Source organism: Panthera onca, chromosome F2 (genome assembly GCF_046562875.1).
Source record: "Panthera onca isolate mPanOnc1 chromosome F2, mPanOnc1 haplotype 2, whole genome shotgun sequence".
In the NCBI taxonomy this organism is placed as follows: Eukaryota; Metazoa; Chordata; class Mammalia; order Carnivora; family Felidae; genus Panthera; species Panthera onca.
This window is the reverse complement of record NC_138356.1, coordinates 38,867,015-38,893,145: the sequence shown is the minus strand read 5'-3', so window position 1 is coordinate 38,893,145 and position 26,131 is coordinate 38,867,015. Positions and strand designations below refer to the sequence as shown.

Genomic DNA, 26,131 nt, shown 5'->3' with positions numbered 1-26,131 from the left:
TTATTTTTTCTGTTATTGTTTAATGATCATTACTGTCACTAATGCTCTTAACAAGTCAACAATGACAAGGTCAGCAAAATCAGAAAGGAGATGAAAATTCAAGACATTTTCTAAAACTGCCTCTCAGCTCTTTAGGTTAAGACGCTCGTACTATATTTTCACAAACAAAATGAAAATGCACACCTTGCTTCCTTTCACCCTTAGGAATTCCCTTACAATGCCGTTCTCATCTGGAATGTCTTCCTTTCTCACCTCTATCAATTCAAACTTGACCTTTGCTTTAAGGCGCAGCTGGAACACCACCCCTCTAACAGAGCCTTCATCAATCTTTCATTCCTGGGAACACCTAAAGCAATTATGGAATGTACAGTTTAGCACTTATATTCTGTCATGTATTTTTCAACATTGTTTAATAAAATTTTCCCCTCAACTGAAAAGAGTGTCCCTTCCAGCCCCAATAACTGTACTATTTTCCCATTGGTTCATCTTTGATTGTATTTATATGTTCTAATAACTCCTAAAGAAACATCTAATTATATTGCTTTTCTTGTTACTTAAATCCATTTCTTACCTTACTCATAGTTGAAAATCGTCGGAGTCAAAATTTTGCTATTAATTCATTGTGCGATCGTAAATTTTATATATGTGTGTATCTTACCTCTTGCCTTCTTCATAATTTTCGTTTAATTTACTATGGCCAATACAATGTAATTTTACAGAGAACTGGTCATTTTAACTCAAAGATTCGAACACGGAGTCCTAGTTTTAGATTAGTTGCCTAAACAAGTAAATAGGCTCTTAATAATCCTGACTTCAAAAGTCAAGAAAAAAGCACCCCTAATTTTATATCCATAAGAAAGAAATTATAAAGCATGATATAATTTTCCTGCTTCGGGGAAAAAAAATACATAATAGCTAGCATCAGGAAAGTTAAAGTTGTGGCTACAAAACATCATGTAACTAGTTTATTTGCATTTTTCTTTTGTCAACAGCCATTTGGCATCTTGTAGACAATGCTAATGTCTATACGATGCCAAAATATTTACCGTAACAGTCAACTGACATGTGAGGGGAAATCAACATGATTTCTTTCATACCCTTGGTGCTAAATCACTGGCTCAACTTATTTTTTTTAATGGAACCAGCCATATTAACTGGAAGTTTATATCCTAGTCTCTCCAATTTAGGCTAAGAGTGAGGAAAACATGGATATTTCTTTTGTCTCTGCCAGGAGGCCCTTTGCCGCTCTGTAAAACCTACAGAGGAGTCCTGGCTAAGGGAGACAGGTCGGGTCTAGGGGCAGCCTGCTGAGGAGGAAGGGGAAATGCATTATCGATCACAAACAGAGATTGTCTCAAGAAGCTTCTACCCGCACAAGTAAAAGCTCAGCTGAAAACTGTGGTGATACTGAAAGCATGGTAAATTGATTCAGAGGAGGGGACAAACCACTTTTTGATCAGAAAAGGCCACCATTCAGCATTTTCCCTTTCCTTAAAGGTACAGAAAATAGTATTAAACTAAGCAGTAATAAGTTATGTCCTGCCATATTCTAATTACACCATAGTTGTTTTTTCCCCCCTTGCATTTGACGATAATTTCAATTCGGACAGTTTCCACTGAGGTGTAAGAACATTCCACTGTAACCTGTAAAACTTATTTTCCAAAAAAGTTCTGAGGTAAAACAAGTACCTGATACAAAAGGGAAATAAACCTTGGAGCCAGAAGCCTTGGATCCAAGCCTCCTTCCTTATTAACCGGTTCTGTTTTACCGTTACCTAGTTATGTCAGCTTGGCCCGGCTGCTTTCATTGCCTGAACTTAATTCTCTCATCTGTAAGATATAATTACCAATAACCATTTTACCACTCTGTGGTGAGAGTAAATGAAATAACACATAGACATATTCTTTGTCAACTAGAAAAAGCCAAAAAAATAAAATAAAATAAAATAAAAAAGTAAAATAAAATAAAATATAAAATAAAATAAAATAAAATATAAAATAAAATAAAATATAATATAAAATAAAATAAAATAAAATATAAAATAAAATAAAATAAAATATAAAATAAAATATAAAATAAAATATAAAATAAAATAAAATATAAAATAAAATAAAATATAATATAAAATAAAATACAAAATAAAATAAAATATAAAATAAAATAAAATAAAATAAAATAAAATAAAATATAAAATAAAATAGCAGCAGCCCAGATCACTGACTTCTTTGTTGTTATTCATACCATCAAAGAAGAAAGGGCTATAGAGCTGTCACACCTTGTCATGTACTTTTCATAGCTGCACCAAGCTTTATCAGTGTCCCTAAAAATATGGGTGCTTCAAGTTCCCACCCTCTTATGAATATTTAGTGGCAACTTGAATAAAGCAGCTGCATGATTAATTTAATTTTTCTTTTCTTTTGAAAGTTAGTGATGTGTGGGCAGAATGCATTTGGCCAGTGAAAAGTTTTTTAAAAACTTTGCACAAGACGTAGAGTGCCAAACAAAGGTGGCAACCACATAAAAAACTAAACCAACTGACTCCAGTGTAATTCAACCTGCAGTGGCGGACGACATTGTCAGATCCATAGAATCTGGAAAGCTGGAAGAAAGAAATCGAGTTCTCCTCCTCTTCCCTCATGAGATAATCCCCTCTACAGTTTCATGACCAGCTAGATGCTCTTCATTACATCCTAGTCAGGAATTTTCTTCTCCCCTCTATAGCTAATGTGTCAGCTGATCTCACTGTCATCCCTTAAATGCACGATAATTTTTCTAGATTCCTTCTGAAATTTTTTTCTAGGTATCACAAATTATGATATCCACCCCTGGCATGAGATATCAGAGAATCTTCTAGGGAGAAGGAGCAAGGGGCATGACTTTCAAAGTACTAAATATTTTCAAAAGTTCGTTCAGTCAAATGGAGATTTACACAATCCTAAATACATATCATCTGTTTATGAATGTTTCCAGGTCCCCATACAATTTTTTTTTTACCAAATGGTAATTTTTTTAGCAGATATTCTGATACTCTCACCATACTAGTAATTTTTAGTATCTTTTTATTAAGTATACTTAATTTATTTAGTATCTTTTTATTAAGGTTGTGATATTGTAAACACAGCTTGGCTTATTTTACGCATAAAATTAATGCATATGTAACCCATTAACTTAGATTCAGAAATTAATTTGTAAAAATAATGTATTTTCAATTTTAAGTTCTTACCATTCTTTAAGTGCTCTAACATCACTGCTCTTCTTGTTCTACAGCCTTTTTGTCAAATGTAATCAGGGACTTTACCTGAAATATAAAGCCATAAGTTTTTCCACCCACAGGTGGAAAATTGAAGACATTTGTTTTATCAGGAGCTGGATAAAGAACAAGAAAAATTGAAAAGAGAAAAAGGAAAATTGAAAATGTTTTAACTCATATTCTCCAGGCTGCAGAAGACTGTGACTTCAAAATAAAGTACTTCCTTTTTTTACTGATTTATTTTGGTACAGGCACTCATCCTGTTTGACTCAGGAATGCTAGGCTTTTATTAGATTTCCCACTCCCAGGTACCTCTGGGAATGCTGAGAGCCGTTGTTATATGTTCTCAAAATCTTTCCTGGTACTCAGCAGTCACTTGGAAAAACCAACATCTTAACTCTGGACCCTGTTCCCTGGCTCTGAGTTGAGTTTCACTTCATGTGTGTTTCAGGGTGAGGGTGTTTCTCCCTCTTCTTTAGCTTCACCCCAAGCACAGTGACAACCTCAACCTTCAAGTCCCTAAAGAACAATGGGACTATATGATGCTTAAGAAGACTATTCCTAGAAGCAACCAGAGAAAGGAATTATAATACAGAAGACTTAGAATCGGTTGTAGTTATTTTCAGAATCTATAGTCAAGGGTCTCTTGGCACCATTTTTCCCCCTTAGATCTTACCCTGCCTCACTGCAGTAAAAGCTCAACATCCCTGTCATACTTCTCCTCTTCTACTTCATAGAGTCCTGCTTAAGTCTTGGTGGATAGGCAAGGTGAACTTTCTAAATACACCTCTTCTCCTGTAGTCTATATGCCAACTCAATGAGGCCAGAGAGAAAAGATATGACTTTTCCATCCCTCTGACTCCCCCAGGAATCCTCAATTTCAGCCCTGACTGACCTCTCCTTAGCCTGATCCATGGGGAACATGCATTCTCTTTGGGAAGAACGCTATCCCCCACCCACAGGTGTTGGTGTTCCAGGCTTCCCTCAAGATAATTCCACAATTCAAAGAATTCTCTGTGTATTTCCAAAAGTGCGAAATGCTAAGAATTAAAAAATGTCAATGGAGTCAAGGAAGTTGAGATTAAGCCATAAAGCTCTAGTTTCTGTTTCTAGCATTTTGTGAGTAAATGCTTGCACAGGAAAACTCACAAACACATATATCCCCTAAGAACAAATGAAGAAAAAATAATAGCCAATCTAAGTCAGAATCATATTATCAAAGAGAACATTTGCTATCCCAGTCTTAAGTATCATCATATGGGTTTTTCTGATTTCAGGATTTTCTCAAAAAGAAAATATAGGTAACTTTCTGTCTGAATAACTTTAAAAATCCCACAAAACTGCTCAGAGTAGACAAAAGGATCATAACAAGAGGATAAGGAGAAAAACAAAAGACAAAAAACACCTCTACCCTAGAAGGTAGAAATTAAGTTCTAGTAACTTGTTTAAGACAATTTTTTTAGAACAATTCTAGATTCATGGCAAAATTGAGAGGAAGGCACAGACATTTTTCCTACACCTACTGCCTCCACACATGCATAATCTCCCCCTTTATCAAGTCCCCCAGCAGAGTGGTACATTTGTTATAACTGATGACTCTCCACTGACACAATATAATCACCCCAAATCCACGATTTACATCAGGGTTCACGCTTGCTGTTGTCTATTCTATGGACAATGTATAATGTCCAATATTCTATTGGACAAATGTATAATGACATATATCCATCATAATAGTATCGTACAGTTTTCCCACTGCCCTAAAAATCCTCTACCTAGTCATCTCTCTCCTCCTCACAATCCTTGGCAACCACTGATCTGTTTACTCTCTCCATAGTTTTACCTTTTCCAGAATGTCATAGAGTTAGAATCAAGTATGCAGCCTTTTCATATTGGCTTCTTTCACTTAGTAATATGCATTTAATGTTCTTCCATGGATTGTTAATTATAACTTAGTGAACATTCTATCTTATAATTTTCCTAAAGTGTGTGAACAAGTTTCTATATGGATATGCGTATATGTTGTGTTATACTTACTCCAGATCCATAAAAATGTAGGGCAGTTTAATATTTACTTTACCACTTGCTTAAAGTTTACTAATTTCTTTATAGCACTTCCTAAATCTAAACCTTTAAAATCACTGAAAATATGTTATACTAAACTTCCAAGCAGTCACCAGCTCCATTTTCGAATAATGTCATGTACCAGGCTTTTAAAGTGTAAACATATTTTCAATATCTTTGGCCCTTTGTGGTCGATAGAATCCTATGATAACATCAAATGAGTAACACTCTAGTATAGCAAGTGTGGGCAGGACCTAGAACTGGCTTCTGACCAACGGGATATGGAAAATGCAATGGGATAGTCATGGCCCTGGTTAGGTTACATTTTATAGCAAACGTGGATGGACATTTCAGATGTAATTAGGGCCTACAATTAGTTGGCTGTAAATTAATAAAGAGTAAGATTTTATTGGGTGGACCTGACCTAATCCATTGATGATTTTGAAAGAGGGTTTAGAAGTCAAAAACTCTCTTTCCTACCAACCTCGAACAAGCAAACTACCGTGAGTTTTACTGTTGCAAGAAAACGAATTGTGGCTAGGGCCACATAAGTTTGTGAAGAGGACACTGGGCCTCAGATGAAATTCCAGCCAAGGGAAGCCCTCACTTAAGCCCCTGTGAGATCGTGAGCAGATAGTCTAGCCAAAGTGGCCATTCCCAGATTTCTGACTCATGGAAACTGTGAGCTCCTAAGTGTGTGTTGCTTAAGCTACCGAGTTTGTACTAATTTGTTACGCAACGATAGAAAACCAATACTTCTTTAATCAGAAAACATTTATTAAGCACTTACTATGTGCCAGGAACTACTCTAGCATTGGGGGTACAACCCTCAAAAAGACAGGAAAAGTCCTTGCCCTCAAGAAAATTCTATTATGCGCTGAAGGAGTGGGTCACTGCCGTACTCTATTTAATACAACCAGCCTTTTCTCTTTTTATCTGAGTCATGTCAGTTAGTTGGATGTTTTCTGTTTCATTAGGATAACACTAGCTGCTACAACAGAGAAATCTCCATAAGTCAGTGTTTTAATATAATACAAATGTATATATATATATATATATTTTTTTTTTTTTCTTGCACAACAATTCTATGAGAATGTTTGGCATATAGCATTCCACATGATTCAGGACAAAGAATCTTTCCATACTCTGACACCACCATCCCCTCCAGGTCTCATGGTATTTTGCTTACAGATTAAGCAAACACACTTCTCTTTTCCATGGAGAAAAGAAAAGTGAAAGTAGAGAAGGCACATTTGTTTCTTTATCAGTTCGGCTTGAAGTGGTGTACCTTCACTCGTATTCCATTTAGAAGAGTTCATCTCATGTAGTCAGCTGCACAACGGCTTCTTAGCAAATAATCTCCATTATGGAAGGGGAACATGGATATTTGCTAGACAGCTGGATGTGCCTGCCAGAAATCTTAATAGCTTGATATTTGGCCTCAGGTAGACCAAACTATAGTATGGTCATTGAATGGATGAATGAATGTGCTTAGGTACACATTTGGGAATGATGTAGTATGTGAATTGAGCCCATAGGGTATCATGAATATCTTGTTTTGGTTTGTGCAATCTTCCTTCTCACTTCTCGTAACACAATCTTTGTGCTTTGTCTAGAGCCATAAAACCCACTGCCAACCACTGACAGGGGAACGCACTGGCCAGGCCTTGTCATTCCAAGTGGACTGAACCAATCTGGGCCAGTCAGGGTTCTCCATGGGTTTAATAGTTGGAAGGATGCAGATATAGGGCTACCAGCAGTTGTCATGCCCTTCATAAGAAGAGCGTTCATGAGAAAGAAAACCTGAGAGACCACTAGTGAAGCCCCAACCCAATGTTATTTTATTTTCTCATTTTCATTTATCATACATCATTCGTACTTATATTTTACCTGATCTGGTTCCTAAAGAATGAGCAGCAGGGAGAGACAGGAATTAATTAACAATGAAGACAAGTGTGTGAATAATGCAAGGGAACATGTATAGAAGATGGTGGCCTGACTGGATGACAGAGAGGACAGAGGCTTAAAGGAAGGTGCAGTTGCTCAGTAAGATGGGGCCATCCCAGAAAACATCTTTAAAGCTGGAAAATTAGTGTGAGGTTTCTTCTGTGGGTGGTAGGTAGACATTAAAAATTTTGAAAAAAAAAACAGTTATATTGGATCATAAAACTAAATTAAGAATCCATAAAACTTCAGAGTTGGAAAGACGTAGAGATCATTGTATCAAACACTTCTATTCTCTCTATAATTAAGTTCAAGGTCAAAGTTGAAAGTTGGATGATTGGAAATTTACCTTGGGGGAAAATGAAAAATGGAATAGTGCAGGGTGATGTCACAGTAGGCTTGAGTTAGGAAGGCGGTCCTGAAAAAGCAAGGATGATTATTAAAAGCATTCCATAGACAGAAACAAAGTAAGGAAAAGTTACATGCATGGAGACTTTAATTAAGGAAATGGAGAAAGATGCTACCGCTGACCAAAACGAGGAAGTGGAGTGAGAATGCCAGTTCAAGGGAAATACCACCAATTCTCTTTTAGATGCACACGTTTGGAGTATGTTGAGTTTCTGAATATAGCATATCACTCAGGAAAACTTTCCAGTAGGACTAGTTACAGAGCACATATTATGGGCTAAGTACTGTGATAAATGATTTATAGATATTATCAAATTCGATCCTCACCACACTTCTTGGGGGTGTTTAACAAGATGGTTTAGCAGCTTTCCCTAAAGTTCCCCAACTACTAAGGGTCAGGGCTGGGAGTTTTGCCAAGACTCAGCTGTTTTCCAGGCTCATATTCTTGATAGTGATGTCTCCCGTTATTCTGCCTTCCTGAAGTTAACCAACATGACTCCGTGACTACCTACATACAGGATCTGAAGAAGGTGAAAGGGATAGATACTCCCAAAGCATAGGTGTATATATAGATGCTTAAATTATTCATATAGACGTAACGTGGTGGCTTTGAAAAAGACATGAGTCACTTCTCAAGTTGTGATAATAAAATGAGAAAAGCGTACAGAATAAAGGCACAGTCTTAAACACCCACATCCACAAGAAAGTCCTCACCAGCAAACAAGAGCTAATAACAGGGCAGAAAAAGCAATCTCAGAAAACAGAAGATTTAGAAATGGCAGGTTTTAAAGTCTGTAATACCTTAGAAACCAAGGAAGAGGTTAAAGAAGATGGATTTGATTACTTTGGTCAAAAGCAATAAAAAAAAAAATCAAGCAAAAATTGTGAAAAATAGATTTGGCTATTACTGTACGTAGTGATCTTAGAGGGTATAGTCCCCTATTAATGCTGAACTAGTTTGGGGTGGTTAAATAGAGAATTCGAGGTACGGAAGTAAGAACACTAGGTCTAATCCTGTTTCCACGTGGATTTTTGTCTTCATCTGTCTCTACTTCATATAATCCTAACCGCATATAATCTATATTTCTACATTCGATACTGTATCAGCATACCTATTTCATTCGGACTTTGATCCTTTGCTATTTGGTCCCCTCAACGATTCTCAGACCAGCCATTAGTTCACAGGCATCTACATGTTCTAAAAAGAACATATATTGCTGTCTGTGTTCTAAATCACAGTGACTTAGAACAGGCAGAAATCCATTACAGGGGAAACCAGTGGGAAAGAGCTGTGTCGTGATAAAGGAAAGCGGACAGCCTTGATAAAGCTTTTTAAAGGAATTCCTTCCTTTCCCCACTGTTACCTGTCTGGCCGCAAATCACTCACAGCCAGACGCAGCGAGGCTTGCAAGAGCTGACTTACTGGCAGAGACCAAACTGTGTCACTTCTCAAAGTGGGAGTAGCCAGACCTGCTGCAGAAGCAGCCTTCCTTCTAGATTTCAACATGGAATTTTTATGTGGTTGTGCGTGCTCCTCTTCGGTGTTATAAAACAGTCAAGCAAGATGAATATGGCTGGTAATTTATACTGGAAACTTGCATTGAATTATACTTGGATGACTTATTAAATGAAGGATATTATCAATATTACATCTGTCATAAATGAAAAACTCCACGTTTGAATGGATCTAATCCATTCATTGTTTTATGAGCACGCTGGCCTCCAGAGAGAGTCACAAATCCAAATGATGTTCCTGAGTGATGGATTTTATGTTCTCTTCTCAGGCATGGCTGAAAAATGTGCGAAATCCTTATGTAGAATGAGGGTTCCCCTCTGGCCAAGCATCGAAAGAGTCTTTTATAGGAAAATTTCACGCGACTATCAGAAAATGTTTCTGTCCAGCTTCAAAGATTAGGAAAGGCAAGGTGGTGAGTGGCAGATGGGTATCTCGGCGTCAGATAAACAGAACTGCATAAAACCTCTTATTTACTTAGTAGTCCCCATAAAAGCATTTGATACAAGAGCCTGGATTTGGAAGTCTAGGCTTCCTCCACTCAGTGATCATTGTTTAATTCACCCATTGTGTTTTGCAACAAAGCTCAGGAAATTAAAAACTGCAACAGTTTCCTCATTTCCTTAAGCAAATTCCCTATTATATATGATATTTTGCTTTGATTTGTCATGCTTAATCTCTCTTTGGTGAACTGTAATATCTTCCATGAAAGGCAGGATCCATTTTGTGTAAACTCAAGTCTAAAATATAAATGGCTGGCTGGCAATGTTCTTTAGAAGCTTTACACATCCTCTCTTATTTAATCCTATAAGGCCTCTATAAGATAGGTTATGTTATTATACTAATTTTCAGGTAAGAAAACTGAGGAATAGACAGTGTTGTCTGTTTCTCTCAAAATAAATAAATAAACTTCAAAAACATAAAAAAATAAAGTAAAAATTGCCTCATGTTAAACACTGGGCTTCAGAACTCTGGAACTCTCACTCTTAATCATTGACTATAAGTCCTCATAAAGGCACTTTAGAAGAAAATCTCCCAGTGTGAATATACATTATGCTACTGATTGAAAAGTGTCTAGTGTAACAGATGAAAAAGGGATCTCAACAAAGCATATCTTTTTGAAATTTCATAGTAGGAATGAGGAGTAGTAACTAAAAGCTTCAGAAAGAATAAACATCACCTACTCAGAAATGGAGAATCACATGACGTAAGGCATTTTAAACTAAGTTTCATTACTAGAAAGAAGATCACAGAGAACATTCTCAAATTTGGAAGAAGTAAATTTTAGCCTAGAATTTTATGCCCAGTCAGTCTTTTAAGCAGTAGACGATAGAATGAAGACATTTACAAACAAGTATGATCTGTGAGAACTTACCTGCTATGAATTCTTTTTTAGGGAGCTCCTTCCGAGTGAACTGCAGCAAAAGCAAATGAGCAAACCAAGAGAGAAGACACCGGATTTGGGAAACCATGACTGAGATACAAGAGTGCGATAATACCAGAATCATGTCCAGGCCCTACATCCTGAGGAATCCCGAGATCTCTGAGCCAAGACTGAAGCCAAATAAGGAAAAGCTTCAGGGGAACGTCATTAAGGAAAAAGGTAATTCATTAAAATTTTTAAATGGTGTCGTGTTTGTAAAGAAAAAAAGAAAGATGACTCTTTTAAGTCACTGACATGGAGAATGGAAGAGAAGGGATATTTCAGAGAGAGGAATTAATAGTTTGATGATGAATATACTGGGGAAAGAATTAACAATGGGCAGAAGTAAGAAAAAAGAGATTTTGAAACAGATGAGAGAATGTATGCCGTGTTTCTAAGATGACGACGCTAGAAATTTATTTTATCTTTCTGACTAGGCCACCTCCAAAGTGTCTTTTTTTGACTCTCCATTATCTGACTGGGAAGATACCCTTTTTTGTGGGTGATGAAGAGGAGGAGGGATACTAAAAGGGCTTTCTTCCCCCATCCCACCTCCACCTTTAGGGAGTCGCCACGGGAAGTCAACCAGATGAGAAAGAGACTAGATTTGTAAGCAGAAGTGGCCAACCTGACCAAGATCTAGAGAAACTTTTTATGCAAGTTTCCAAGTCTACGCTGGTATTGCAGGGGTCAACTGGGGAAGGAGGTGAGGAGAGACACCTTTAGCAAAGGAATCAACATTGAAGCCTGGAGGAGTTAGTCAAGCCAAAGTGAGCAGTAGGGAAAACTTTCCAGGCTGAGGGAACAGCTTGGCAAGAAGTGAGAAGACCATATCACATTCTGGAAACTGATAAGTTGTTCCATGTGACTAGATTGTGAAAGATCTCAATTCATGTTTGAAAAAACACACCAAAAAGGAGGAGAGCAGTTCAGAAAATCCTTGCTGGAGGGAAGGACCTTCCAAACCTGAGCCAGTCAATGTGAAACGGTTCCGAATCCATGTCCAAACACGAGGAACTGATGTCCCAATATATCTAAAAAATAAGAAAACAGAACAAACGCATGTGAGTAGAGAGGTAAAATTTTATATATAAATCCACAAAGCGAGAAAAATAGTGGAAAGCAAATGTGATCACACTGAGTAAAGAGAATTTCCATTGTGCTCAGACATGACGAAGAATCAGCTATAGGTCTGGAAGCCTGAAGTAACAGGAAGAGCGTTTGTAAACTACTTTCTCGTTATGACAGTCATGAACATTGGATGTTCCTATTCCAGATGGTAACGCTGGTTGCCCCCAGGGTGCGTTGGGGCTATGGCTCCAGGTGATGCCTGGGGGAAGAGTGTGTACAGGATGGAGTCAGGAAGTGAATGCCCCTTGCACAGTCTCTGTTCAGATCAACGTAGCTGGGCCAGTAAACAGGGACCTGAAGTGAGGCTCGCTAACCTAGAGGAGACCATTTGAAGTCTAGTCAAAATAGCAATCGCTCAAAGACAACCACTGCCCTCTGAAATTTGAACAGTGACAGGAATCAAAATTAATTGCGGACATTTAGGACGTTTTCTGATCCACACCAGTATCACATCAAAAGCGTTGTGTTTCTTACTCTAGGGGTACACGAGCATGTGTGTTTTTCACACAAAGGTTGTATTTGCTGCTTATGCTTTTCTTACTAACCATGTTCCACACATTTTGGCTGCCTCTGTATTCTGCTACCATTCCATAACCATGAGATGAGAGAATAGAAGAAATTATTCAGGAAGTGAGTCAGCCGTCATTTTGACAAAGTATACTTAAACGTCTTATGGGAGCTCCTTCACCCTCCAGAAGGAGACACAGACTGTGGACTTCTGATAGCAAAGTCACAGTTGTGGGGAATATAGCTTTTAGCAAGAGGAAAAGGCTGAGGCCTAGAGAAAAGAAGGCCAGGAGGAAGCAACGTGGGGTTTTTAGGAGAACAGGAAGTGTTTGAGAAGCACATGTGGGCAATGGATTTTGCTGGATTAGAAGTTCGGCGACAAACGTTTATACGAAAAATAACACGCACATTTATCTGTAATACAATCTCTGCATATATCCCCTGAAAATCCAAGTGGTTGAGGATTCTGTGGCGTGAGGCCTCAGTCATTTCTCTTTCCCTTAGGGACATAATTAATACTCATTACCACTAAAATAAAATAACTAATAAATACTTTTAAAGTACTCACTAGATATCTATATACAATGGCTTCAAGATAGAATATATCTCTTTGAAAGCACAGAATTCTTTTGTAAAAGGAGAATAATGAGGGTATTTTTCAAAAATTAAAAAAAGGGAAGATACATGCAAACTCTACTACATTTTTCTCTTATTACAAGTAGATTATGAATTCCTTTTATAAAATTTAGAAAGTACAGATTAGCAAAACTACACCCAGGTTTTCCTACAAAACAAATTTGAATCACCTCCTAAGCATACCATGAATATACTTACTTATCACTAACTGGTCTCCACAAAATCATTTTTTTTTTCCAATATATGAAATTTATTGTCAAATTGGTTTCCATACAACACCCAGTGATCATCCCAAAAGGTGCCCTCCTCAATGCCCATCACCCACCCTCCTCTCCCTCCCACCCCCCATCAACCCTCAGTTTGTTCTCAGTTTTTAACAGTCTCTTATGCTTTGGCTCTCTCCCACTCTAACCTCTTTTTTTTTTTTTTTTTTTTCCTTCCCCTCCCCCTTAACTTTCTGTTAAGTTTCTCAGGATCCACATAAGAGTGAAACCATATGGTATCTGTCTTTCTCTGTATGGCTTATTTCACTTAGCATCACACTATCCAGTTCCATCCACGTTGCTACAAAAGGCCATATTTCATTCTTTCTCATTGCCACGTAGTATTCCATTGTGTATACAAACCACAATTTCTTTATCCATTCATCAGTTGATGGACATTTGGCTCTTTCCATAATTTGGCTATTGTTGAAATTGCTGCTATAAACATTGGGGTACAAGTGCCCCTGTGCATCAGTACTCCTGTATCCCTTGGGTAAATTCCTAGCAGTGCTATTGCTGGGTCATAGGGTAGGTCTATTTTTAATTTTCTGAGGAACCTCCACACTGCTTTCCACAAAATCATTTTTAATGATGGTTTACCATTCCATTTTATGAATATTCTATAATTTATATTATCAGTTATCAATGGTTGGATATTTGGCTTCCTTTTGCTCCCTCCTCTTCTTCATTTATTGCTTTTAGAACAAATAAGGCTGGTTTTTGATATTTCTTATCCATTTTTAAAATTTTTCAAAGCTTCAAAGGAAAAACAAGGGAAAACACTGTATCTCTATATACGTGGGTACATGATCTGTATGCATTAACAATGAAAAAATAAAATAAAAACTGCCCTTTAAAAAATTGCCATTGCCTTGGCCAAGAATTAAAACACTTAAAATGGGGCTGCCTGAGTGGCTCAGTCGGTCGAGCCTCTGACTTCAGCTCAGGTTATGATCTCGCGGTCCATGAATTCGAGCCCTGAGTCGGGCTCTGTGCTGAGAGTTCAGAGCCTGGAGCCTGTTTCAGATTCTGTGTCTCCCTCTCTCTCTCTGCCCCTCCCTGCTTGCTTGCTTTCCCTCTCAAAAAATAAATATTAAAAAATAATTTAAAAATACTTAAAATGATTACAAGAAGAAACGTAACCATTTCTTTTGGTTAAAATGCTAAAATCAATGTATGCAGTTATCTAGTGGGGATGAAAGTTGCGTGTGACAAGAAATATCTGGTCTATGTGAAGATCTATCAAACATCTACAAAGGGAAAGAAGACTTGATTGACATCCTCAATTGACATCCCACATTCAGATTTATGTTATTAAAATAATAGATTACTTAGGGTAGAGAAGGAAGTGTCATGTTTTTTTTTTCCAAATTCAGTCTGACAGGGAGGTGTTAGGCCTAAGAGCTTATAAGAAACCTTTAAAAATTAAACTTATTTTCATTTATGCTTGAATAAAAAGTTATTTTGAAATACATCTCTTAGATGTGCAATTGTACAATGTACCTGCCTTCCACTAGTTTTTAAGTTTTATTTTATTTATTTTGGGGGGGAAGAGGCAAAGAAACAGAAGTGCAAGCAAGAATCATCCGCCCTGTCAGTACAGAGCCCCATGAGGGGCTCAGTCTCAAGAACCGTAAAATTGTGACCTGAGCAGAAATCAAGAGTCAGACACTTAACCAACTGAACTACCAGGTGCCCCTGCCTTAAAATTATTTATTGACTTAGGGTATATCCCAAACTTGGTAGTTTCTTCATGGTCTAATGTTAATGAACTTTCATAAGTAAAATTTCTGACTCAGTAGGAAGCTGGGCTTCTAGGATATGAATTCAAACACTCTCCTTTTACTCGTCAGCCTATGGTGTTTACACATATGGGTACATCTGCTATTGCCCTAAGAGTGCATTACACCCTCCTACTTATCCTGCTCTCTCATTAGACAGGAAACTTCTTGAGGACTGGGACCTTATCTTTCATGTCTTTGGGTCTTCATTTTGTTAAGTAAATTAATCGTCAAATTGCCTCTTCGTTGAGTTGGCAGGCGTACATCTTCAAATACATTTGGTAGAAAGGACACTGGCTTCTGGAAGAATATAAAACTATTCTAGGGGCACCTGGGTGGCTCAGTCGTTAAGCGTCTGACTTCAGCTCAGGTCATGATCTCGAGGTCCGAGAGTTCGAGCCTCGTGACGGGCTGTGGGCTGATGCCTCAGAACCTGGAGCCTGCTTCCGATTCTGTGTCTCCCTCTCTCTCTGCCCCTCCCCCGTTCATGCTCTGTCTCTCTCTGTCCCAAAAATAAATAAACGTTAAAAAAAATTAAAAAAAAATAAAACTATTCTAAATGTTCTGTTTTGTACTTTGTCACCACTTATTTATCTGTTCTCAAGTACTCATGGCTAAGGCATTTTAGGCAAGAAAATAAAACATGACGTGACAATGAAAACAGCTTGAGATTAAACTGACCCTCACACTTATCCCATGAAAAATAAAACTGAGCCCTCCGTATTGGATCTAGTTATTGAAATGGATGACAGATAATCCCACAGTAAGATGATACTAACAGATAAATTTTAGGCTTCCATGTTGAGGTGGGAAGATTTTCTATATTTCTCTCAATCTCCTTTCTGGTGTTTTTAGAACTCATCTTCTATATTTTGGTCCATAAAGTTGGGAAGTTCAATGACCCTGAGGAATAAATGAGCAAATAATAAGGTGAATGTGAGACTTGGTAGACTATAATTGAAACCCTTTTTTCTTCTAAACATAAGAATTACTTTTACTCACATTTTCCTTTAGACACAGACTATTAAACTGTACTTGAACTCCTTGTTTTAAAACATATATCACTACTATCCACATCAGGCTCTTTGCTAAGAAGTCTGTACTGTGCCAATAGCAAAGATGATACGCAGGACAGGGTTGAATATCAAAATGTGTCTCTTTGTTGACAACATTTTGTGCAGGTTGAGTCACTCATACAAAAGGAAATTATTTACTTCATTTCTATTTATTTACAATATCTTAGAAATGATTTGATGGCAAGCCATTGTCACTAAAAGAGAAAGAGTGACATCTGGTGGAATAACTTAAATTTATCCCAAAGTCCTGTCCTTAACATTTCTACTCTCTCGAAATAAGTGTTTAAAATACACGTTCTCTTCCTGGAGAACAAATGTGTCTCTATGATGGGAACTGGCACCTGCTCTGTATCTTGATATGATTTTATGGTACCAATACCAGTAACAAATTCCTTTCTGAAAATAAAAATATGGTGATTCCTCAGTAGCTGTCCATAACAATAAATCTTTAAAAAAAAAAAAAAAAGAAAGAAAAAAAAACTGATTATAAGAATTTGAATCCTCTACCCTTCTAGCTATTTGAACAATGCAACCTGAAAGCAGCAAGTTATAAGCTATGTACAAAAGTATATAAACATGCTCATATATATGTATGTATATTATATTTTTATATACAGATCTTCCTTAATGATGAGGTTTTGTCCCAATAAACTCACGGTAAGTTGACAAAGCACTTAATACACCTAACCTATTGAACATTACAGCTTAGCCTAGCTTCGGGTTTAGATGCTCAGAACATTTACATTAGCCTAGAGTCGGACAAAATCATCCAACACAAAGCCTGTTTTATAATAAAGTGCTGAATGTCTCATGTAATTTACTGAATACTGCACTGAAAGTATAAAACAGAATGGGTCATATGGGTACACAATGTAAGTACATTGAAAGTACTTACATTGTAAGTACATTGTTGTTTATCCTTGTGATCACACATATGACTGGGAACTGCAGCTAGCCCCTGTCCTGCATCACAGAAGAGTATTGTACCACATTTTGGTAGCCCAGGAAAAGATCCAAATTCGAAACTTGAAGCATGATTTGTACTGAATGCATATTTCTTTCTCACTATTGTAAAGTTGAAAATTTATAAGTCAAACCATTGTAAGGCAGGGACCATCTATATGATATACTTAGTATAATTATATATGTGTAATATATAAACATAATTGTGAGTAAAGGCAATATGGAGGAAAGTGCAATATGATTTTATAATGTTCAAGAGGGGTTGACCCAGACCATCATAAATTTATAGGTCTTTACATGCCTGTGGAGCATATAATTTTTTAATTAAATAATAAATGAATATGAATAGTGAACCACAAAATAGCCATAAATTACAATGTCCAACACCATACAGCAGCCACAAAGGGTTAATGTTTCCATGATTATTAATTGTACTAGATGTTCTGGAATGTGAGTTATTTGCAAGAATTGTGTACTACAAATTAAAGCCAATGGTCTCTGTAGGTTACATGGAGTGCAATCTTGAGAGATAGTCACAGTCTTAGACTTCGATTCCCACAGACCTGGGTTAAAATCCTGGTTCCACTAGCTGTATAAATTAAACAAGTTACATAATGTCTCTGTATCTTACGATCTCAACCAGAAAAATGGGGACAAATATCAATGGAGTTGTGGGTATTAATTGAAAAATATACGTAATACATTTCAGCAGGGTGACTAGAAAACAGTACTTATTTGTCATTGGTATGGTTAGTCTATTAAACCCTTTGTGTTTCACATATTTAACTGTAATATACTGTGTGACATAATATGTTATATTACAAATTTATTGTTGTGTAAAAGTTTCTTGGAAGGTACTGTTTTATGTTAATAAGAAATGTCAGAACTACACAGTATTTGAGAGCTTGGAGTCGAGAAAAAGGAACTTGGAGCAGACAGATAATGCAGAGGATATTAATAGTAAATTATTCTCAAACAGATAAGATACCTCATTCATAAAATAAAAAACAGAGTGCTGTAAGAACAGAATTTTTAAAGAATGAGGAATAGCTCTTTGGAATTCAAAATACAGTAATGGAAATAAACATTTTGATAGACTAACTGAATGATAAAATTGTGGAACATTCCAGAATATAGAAAAAAATTCAAAGAGATGACCAATAAAAAAGACAACATAAGAAAAATAGAAGATGCAGGTACAACATTTGGCTAATAAAAGTTCTAGAAAGGAAATGAAAAAACAGACATCCAAAATTTGTTTTCAAAAAACTAATGAAGAACATAAAAATTTCCCAGAATTAAAGGCCAGTTGAAGTTGCTAAAGTCTCCCATACAATGAATTTAAAAATGTGCACATTAATGAATATCATTGAGAAATTTCAGACTAATAAGAATAGAGAGAATTTATTGAAAAATTATCAGAAGGAAAACCAACAAACAAATTTAGAATATACACAGACTTCTTAACAATAGTTGTTGAAATTAGAAAACAATAGTGTAATACATGCCTTGTTATGTACAAGGAAACCAACCCCCTAAGGCAATCAGCAGATTTCTCAGAAGAAACTTTGCAAACAAGGCTAGAGTACCATGACATATTCAAAGTGCTGAAAAGAAAAAAGCTTACAATCAAGAATACTCTATACAGCAAGGTTATCATTCATATTTGAAAGAGAAATAAAAAGTTTCCAAGACAAGCAAAAGCTAAAAGAGTTCATCACTATGAAACTGCCCTTAGAAACAATAGTGAAGGGATTTTGTTAAGCTAAAAAAAAAATGGCACTCATTAATAATAAGAAAGCACACAAAAGTAAAAAAAAATCTCACTGGAAAGGTAAATATATAGTAAAGGTTGTGGATTAATTACTTATAAAGGTACTAAGAAAGTCAAAAGACATAAGTAGTAAAACCGACTAAAACTACAATAACTAGTGAAGAGATACATAAAATAAAAAGACATAGAAAGTGACATCAGAAAAATAAAATATGAGCAGGTGAGTAAAAATATAGAGTTATGGAATATATATAAACTTCAGTTTCTATCAACTTAAAATAGACTATTGTAAACATAGAATGAAAAATGTGAACTTCACCATAACCACAAAGAAAAAATTTATAGTAAATACACAAAAGAAAATGTGAAAGTAATCTAAACATAACACAAAAAAATCATCAAACCACAAAGGAAGAGAGAAAGCGAAAAATAAAGGAACAGAGAGAAACTATAAAAACAACCAGAAAACAATTAACAAAATGACGGTCAATACATATCTATTAATAATTACGCTAAAAATAGAGTAAATTCTCCAATCAAAAGACATAGAGTGGCTGAATAGCTTCAAAAAAATGGGACACATCTATATACTCTCTACAACACACTCACTTCAGGAGCAAGGATACAAACAGACTAAAAGTGAAGGGATGGAAAAAAATATTTCATGTAATGGAAATGAAAAGAAAGCTGGTGTAGCTGTATTCATATCAGACAAAGTAGACTTTAAAACAAAGACTGTAATAAGAGACAAAGAGGGACAGTGCATAACGATAAAGGGATCAATCCAGCAAGAAGATATAGCATTTACAAATATATATGCCCCCAGCAAGAAGATATAGCATTTACAAATATATATGCCCCCAACATAGAGAACCAAAATATATAAAGCAAATATTAACAGACCTAGTGGGAGAAATTGACAGCAATTCAAACATTTGTTTTGCCACAGTGGTATAAAACTAGATATAAATAAGAAGAAGAAAAATGGAAAAAGTACAAATACATGAAGATTAAACAACATGTTCCTGAACAACTACTGGGTCATAAAATAAATCAAGGGAGAAATAAAAAAATTACCTAAGACAGATGAAAAGAGAAATGCAACGTATCAAAATCCATGGGATGCAGCAAAAGCTGTTATAAAAGAGAAGTTCATAGCAATACAAACCTACTCAAGAAATGAGAGAAATATCAAATAACTTCACATTGGAACTGAAAAAAGAGAATAAGAAAGTCCAACTTTAGTAGAAGGAAGAAAAGAATAAAGATCAAAACAAAAATAAATAAAATAGAGACAAAAAACACAATAGAAATGATCAATGAGACTAAGAGCTGTTTCTTCGAAAAGATAAAGATTGACAAACATCTACCAAGAAAAAAGAGAGAGAGTTCCAATAAATGAAATCAGAAATGAGATAGAAGTTACAATTCATACCACAGAAATATAAAGGATCATAAGACTACTAGGAATATGCCAACAAATTGAACAATCTAAAAGATGTGAATAGATTTGTAGAAATTTAAATCTTCTCAGAGTAAATCATGAAGAGATAGAAAATCTGAATAAACAAATTACTCATAAGGAGATTGAATCAGTAATCAAACATGTCCCAACAAACAAAATCCAGGATCAGATGGCTTCTCACTGGTAAGTTCTACCAAACATTCCAGGATGATTTAATATAGCTACCCTTCTCAAACTCTTCCAAAACATTGAAGAGGAGAGAAATATCCAAACTCATTTTATAAGGCCAGCCTTACCCTGGTACCAGAAATAGACAAGGACCAAGGACAAGCTGAAAGCTTTTGTTTGAAATCAGGAACAAGACAAGGATGCCCATTATTCCCATTTTCATTCAACTTAACATTGGGTGTCCCAGCCACAGCAATTAGGCAGGAAAAAGAAATAAAAGGCATACAAATTGGAAATAAAGAAGTAAAACTGTCACTATTTGCAGATGAAATAATACTATATACATAAAACCCAAACTTCGCCAAAAATCTGTTAGAACTCATAGATAAAATCAGTAAATTTGCAGGATACAAAGTTAGTAACAAAAATCTGTTGCATTTCTAGAAGTAAAAACAAACTACTAGAAAGAGAAACCAAGAAAACAATTCTATTTCAATTGTATCCAAAAAAATAAAATACCTAGGAATAAATTTAACTAAGGAGATAAAGGATCTATACACTGAAAACTGTAAGACATTGATGAAAAAAATTAGAGACACAAATGGAAAGATATTCCATACTTATGAATTTGAAGAATTAATATTGTTAAAATGTCTACTATCTGGGGCACATGTGTGGCTCAGTTGGTTAAGTGTCTGACTTCAGCTCAGGTCATGTCTCATGGTTTGTGGGTTCGAACCCTGCATTGGGCTCTGTGCTGAACACTCACTCAGAGCCTGGAGCCTGCTTTGGATTCTGTGTCTCCTTCTCTCTCTGCCCCTCCCCGCCTCGTGCTCTGTTTATCAAAAGTAAATTTTTAAAAAATGTCCATACTATCCAAAACAATCTACAGGTTCGATATAACCTGTGTCAAAAATCCAATCGCATTTTTCACAGAACTAGAACAGATAACTTTGTAAGGAACCACAAAAGACCCTGAATTGTCTAAACCATCCTCAGAAGGAGGATCTCAGATGTATCACTCTCTTCGATTTCAAATTATACTATGAAGGTGTAGTAATCAAAACAGTATGGCATAAAAACAGACACAGAGCTGCTCTATTCCACAGAGCAGTGGAACAGAATAAAGAGGCCAGAAATAAATGCACATACATACGGCCAGCTGATTCACTACAAAAGATGCAAAGATATACAATGGTGACAGGATAGTCTTTTCAGTATATGGTGCTGGGTAAACTGGACAGCTACATGCAAAAAGAAGGAAAGCAGGCTGGAAGGACAGAAGAAATTGGACCACTATTTTACACCATATACATAAATTAGGACTCAAAATGGATTAAAGATTTGAATGTAAGATCTCAAATCATAAAATCCCAGGAAGAAAATATAGGTGATAAACTCCTTAACATTGATCTTAGCAATTGTTTTTGGACCTGACTCCAAAGGCAAGGAAAACAAAAGCAAAGCTAAGCTATTGGGAGTTTATCAAACTAAAAACCTTCTGTACAGCGAAGGAAACAGTCAACAAAATGAAAGGGCAACCTGATCAATGGGAGAAGATATTTGTCAATCATATATCCAAGAAGGGGTTAATATCCAAACTATATAAAAAACTCACACAAGAAAATCCAATTAAAGAATGGGCAGAAGAGGGGCACCTGGGTGGCTCAGCTGGTTAAGCATCAGACTCCTGGTTTCAGCTTAGGTCATCATCTCATGGTTCGTGAGTTCGAGCCCCAAGAGGGTCTCTGTGCTGTCAGGGAGGAGCCTGCTTAGCACTCCCTCCTGCACTCTTTCTCCACCCCTGCCCCGCTCACTCACACTCTCATTCTCTTTCTCAAAATAAATAAATAAACATTAAAAAATAAAAGAATGGGCAGAGGATCTAAATACACATTTTCCAAAGTAAACATACAGATGGCCAACAGGCACATGAAAAGATGTTCAACATCACTAAGTATCAGGGAAATTCAAATACAAACCACAAGGAGATATTATCTTACCTCTCAGAATGGCTACTACAAAATAGACAAAAAATAACAAGTATCGGTGAGAATGCTAAGAAACGGGAATCCTTGTGCACTATTGGTGGGAATATAAACTGGTGCAGTCACTATGAAAAACAGTATGGAGTTTCCTTAAACAATTAAAAATAGAGATACTATATAATTCAGTAATTTCATTACTGGGTACCTATCTGAAGAAAATGAAAACACTAATTTGGAAATATATGTACATCCCTATGTTCATTGTAGCATTTTTTACAATAGCCATGATATGGAAGCAACCTACATGTACAATAGATGAATGGATAAAGAATATGTGCTGTGTGTGTGTGTGTGTGTGTGTGTGTGTATAATGTGGTGTGTGTGTGTGTATGTGTATGTGAGTGTGTGTGTATATATATATAAATATATATATACTATATACTATATACTATATACTATATACTACGATGGAAGACTACTCAGTCATAAAAAGAACAAAATCTTGCCATTTGTGACAATACTTTCTGGTTTTTTTTTTTATGTTTATTCATTTATTTTGAAAAAGTGAGAGCATGTGCAGGCAAGGGATGGGGAGAAAGAGAATCCCAAGCAGGTTCTATGCTGTCATCACAGAGCCTGCTGCAGGGCTCGATCTCACGAACCTCGAGATCATGACCTAAGCCAAAACCAAGAGTCTGATGCTTAGCCAACTGAGCCACCCAGACACGCTGAGGGTGTTTCTTTTAAAAAGCAGAGTATGCATGATATTTTGAAATAGAGAGGCATACCAGAAGAATAAATGAAAATAGTCCTAAGAGGTTTATTTCTAGTGAGCAAGTATTAAGGTGGGGTGTGGGAAGATAACTGTAGTTTGTTTTTAATTATGTGTTTTATAGTATATTTTTCTCTGTAAACTGTGTGTGTGTGCATGTGTGTGTATTACTGTGATAACTATTTTTTTTTAATTTTTATTTTATTTTTTTTCAATTCTTTTTTTTATTACTTTTTATTTATTTAATTTACATCCAAATTAGTTAGCATATATTGCAACAATGATTTCAGGAGCAGATTTCTTATTTCCTCTTACCCATTTAGCCCATCCCCCCTCCCACAACCCCTCCAGGAACCCTCTGTTTGTACTCTATGTTTAAGAGTCTCTTCTGTTTTGTCCCCCTCCCTTTTTTTTTATGATTTTTGCTTCCCTTCCCTTATGTTCATCTGTTCTGTGTCTTAAAGTCCTCATATGTGTGAAGTCATATGATATTTGTCTTTCTCTGACTAATTTCACTTAGCATAATACCTTCTAGTTCCATCCACGTACTTGCAAATGGCGAGATTTCATTCTGTTTGATTGCCAAATAGTACTCCATTGTGTATATATACCACATCTTTATCCATTCATCCATCAATGGACATTTGGGCTCTTTCCATACTTTGATTATTGTCGATAGTGCTGCTATAAATATGGGGGTGCATGTGTCCCTTTGAAACAGCATACCTGTATCCCTTGGATAAATACCTAGTAGTGCAATTGCTGGGTCAGAGGGTAGTTCTATTTTTAATTTTTTGAGGAACCTCCATACTGTTTTCCAGAGTGGCTGTACCAGCTTGCATTCCCACCAACAATGCAAAAGAGATCCTCTTTCTCCGCATCCTCGCCAACATCTTTTGTTGCCTGAGTTGTTAATGTTAGCCATTCTGACAGGTGTGAGGTGGTATCTCGTTGTGGTTTTGATTTCTATTTCCCTGATAAGCGATGTTGAGCATTTTTTCATGTGCCAGTTGGCCATCTGGATGTCTTCTTTGGAAAAGTGTTTATTCATGTCTTTACCCATTTCTTCACTGGATCATTTGTTTTTTGGGTGTTGAGTTTGCACAGTTCTTTGTAGATGTTGGATACTAGCCCTTTATCTGATATGTCATTTGCAAATATCTTCTCCCATTCTGTCAGTTGCCTTTTAGTTTTGCTGATTGTTTCCTTCACTGTGCAGAAGCTTTTATTTTGATGAGGTCCCAGTAGTTAATTTTTGCTTCTGTTTCCCTTGCCTCCAGAGATGTGCTGAGTAAGAAGTTGCTGCGGCCAAGATCAAAGAGGTTTTTGCCTGCTTTCTCCTCGAGGATTTTGATGGATAACTATTTATTTTTAAACAAAATTTCTTTCTTGGGGCACCTAGGTGGCTCAGTCATTTAAGCGTCCGACTCTTGGTTTCAGCTCAGGTCATGATCTCACGGTGGTTAGATCGAGCAGAGTCGGGCTCTGTGCTTGGGATTCTCTCTCCCTCTCTCTCTGCCACTCCCCTGCTCAGGTGTGCTTTCTCTGTCTCTCTCTCTCTCTCTGTGTGTCTCTCTCTGTCTCTCTCTCTCAAATAAATAAATGAACTTTAAAAAACAAAAAGAACATTTATTTCTTATGCTGACCTGACATCTGCCTTCTTACCTTCTGGTCCTAATTACAGTCTCCAGAAGAAAATAATAATAATAATAATAATAATAATAATAATAGTCTCTCTTCACCGTGACTATCTTTCAAGTACTTTAAACCAGAGCTCATGTTCTTCCTTCAGTTTTCATTTATAAGATAAGGGTAAAATTGCTCAGGTCATTCAACCACACCTCACATGAAATCATTCCCTTCCCTCATCTGATTGTTTTCCTCTGTACTCAAGAGAGTGGTGTCCAGAACCAAGGCTGATACTCTGGATATAGTCTAGCTAATTTACAGCAACGCTATCACTGCTTTCATTCTGTATATTGTGATCCATTAAGGCAACAAAGATCACATTAACTTTCTTAGAAGTTAAACTGCATTAATGCTTCATATTGAAATCTTAGAGCCTTTTCCACACGTGTGACTTTTAAGTCACCTGTCCTATATTTGCATCTGTGTGGTTTTCATTTTCGTGGAGGACCTTACATTTCTATCTATTAACGTGTGACTTATTAAAGTCCCCTTATTGTCCAGTTGAAAAGAAAATATATTTGGCTTTTCATTTACTCACAGAAAATATTAGCTATTTCTTCCAAATTTGTGCCCTCATATATTTGATAACTGTTCTTTCATTCAGGTCTTGAGTAAAACTGACGAACCCCAGCCAAGCTCAGAAGACCAAGCCCTTCAGCCACCAGAACGTGCGTTTCAGGTTAAAAGCCATCTATTAATCAGCCTTACATTACAAGTTGTCCGCCCATTGGAAGTTCATCAGATCTAACCAAGCACCAGATACTTCAAGTACACGACAGTCCTCTCTATCTTAGCCATTTATTAGCCAGGTCATTAAAAAGATAAATTAATACAATTAAATCTATTATTCCTTTTTCTGAACGTGCATTATTATGAGATAGGTAAAAGCGGCTATGATCCTTCCTACTTCAGCAGGTATTCAGAACAGAGACATCATTTGACTTATCTAAGATTTCATAGTGACAGACCTGGGCCCGGATTTTGATTGGGGCTCCTGACGTATAGCCCTATTCTCTGGAAGTTGGCCAGTGCGTTGGGATATAGTATGATGGTGGTCGCTGTTATCTTAGCGTCAGGTTTTAAGCCTAAAATTTAGCTTTACTTTTCTAGCCTGAAATCGCACCCAGATACGAAATAGTTCAGTCCTGGAGGTCATGCCATCGATATTCAAATTATAATGGGCCGGCCCTGCCCCCAACAGACCCAGCTCTTCCTGACAAGTGACTGAGGATACAGCTTTAAGCCTTTAAATATTCCTAGGCAAAGAGTCTGTGCTTTGACATTTGCATTTGTCTCATTATGTTTGATTGGCATA

General features: G+C 36.5%; 2 long non-coding RNA genes across 2 annotated transcripts; one reads left to right on the top strand and one right to left on the bottom strand.

Annotated features, from left to right (window-relative positions):
* LOC132664814 (uncharacterized) lies at positions 1 to 8,931 on the bottom strand. Its single transcript, XR_009603856.2, has 5 exons — positions 8,780 to 8,931; positions 7,609 to 7,677; positions 3,225 to 3,299; positions 1,690 to 1,830; positions 1 to 346 (listed from the first exon to the last, which is right to left on the bottom strand). It is a non-coding gene; the product is annotated as an uncharacterized LOC132664814 (long non-coding RNA).
* LOC132664813 (uncharacterized) lies at positions 8,927 to 25,647 on the top strand. The gene is made up of 3 exons (XR_009603855.3): positions 8,927 to 9,244; positions 10,577 to 10,783; positions 25,421 to 25,647. It is a non-coding gene; the product is annotated as an uncharacterized LOC132664813 (long non-coding RNA).
* Positions 25,648 to 26,131: the final 484 nt, after the last annotated feature.